We start from the raw sequence: 678 nt of genomic DNA on the forward strand, positions 1-678 counted from the left end.
GGTCTTCAAAGTGCAGGTTTATTTTCTCATGTAATAGTTCAAGTCAATGCAACAACACTCCTGTCCATATGTATTTGGACAGTAAAGCTAGCATTTTAAATGTGTCTCTATACTCCAGCATTTTGGATTTGAGATCAAATATTTCATATGAGGTGACAGTACAGAATGTGAACTTTTATTTGAGGTTATTGTCATATCTGTTTTACCATTTAAAAATGAAAGCACTTTATAGATTTAGTCCACCTGTTTGAAGATTCACTTGTAGTGTATTAAAGTAGACAAAAGTTTAGTATTTGGTCCCATCTTCCTATCAAGCAATGACTACATCAAACTTGTAACTACATACTAATTGGATGCATTTGCAGTTTGTTTTGGTTGTGTTATGTTTTGCCCAAAATGAACTGAATGGTAAATGATGACTGGAATAATTTTATTTCTAAGTGAGTAGATAATTCGTTTCCGAAACGTCCTGCACGGTGTTGGGCTGTAAGCACAACCCCCACCTGTGGATGTCGGGCCCTCATACCACCCTCATGGAGTCTGTTTCTGACCGTTTGAGCAGACACATGCACATTTGTGGCCTGCTGGAGGTCATTTTGCAGGGCTCTGGCAGTGCTACTCCTTGCACAAAGGCAGAGGTAGCGGTCCTGCTGCTGGGTTGTTGCCCTCCTACGGCCT

This window comes from Salvelinus fontinalis, chromosome 29 (genome assembly GCF_029448725.1).
Source record: "Salvelinus fontinalis isolate EN_2023a chromosome 29, ASM2944872v1, whole genome shotgun sequence".
NCBI classification, from domain to species: domain Eukaryota; kingdom Metazoa; phylum Chordata; class Actinopteri; order Salmoniformes; family Salmonidae; genus Salvelinus; species Salvelinus fontinalis.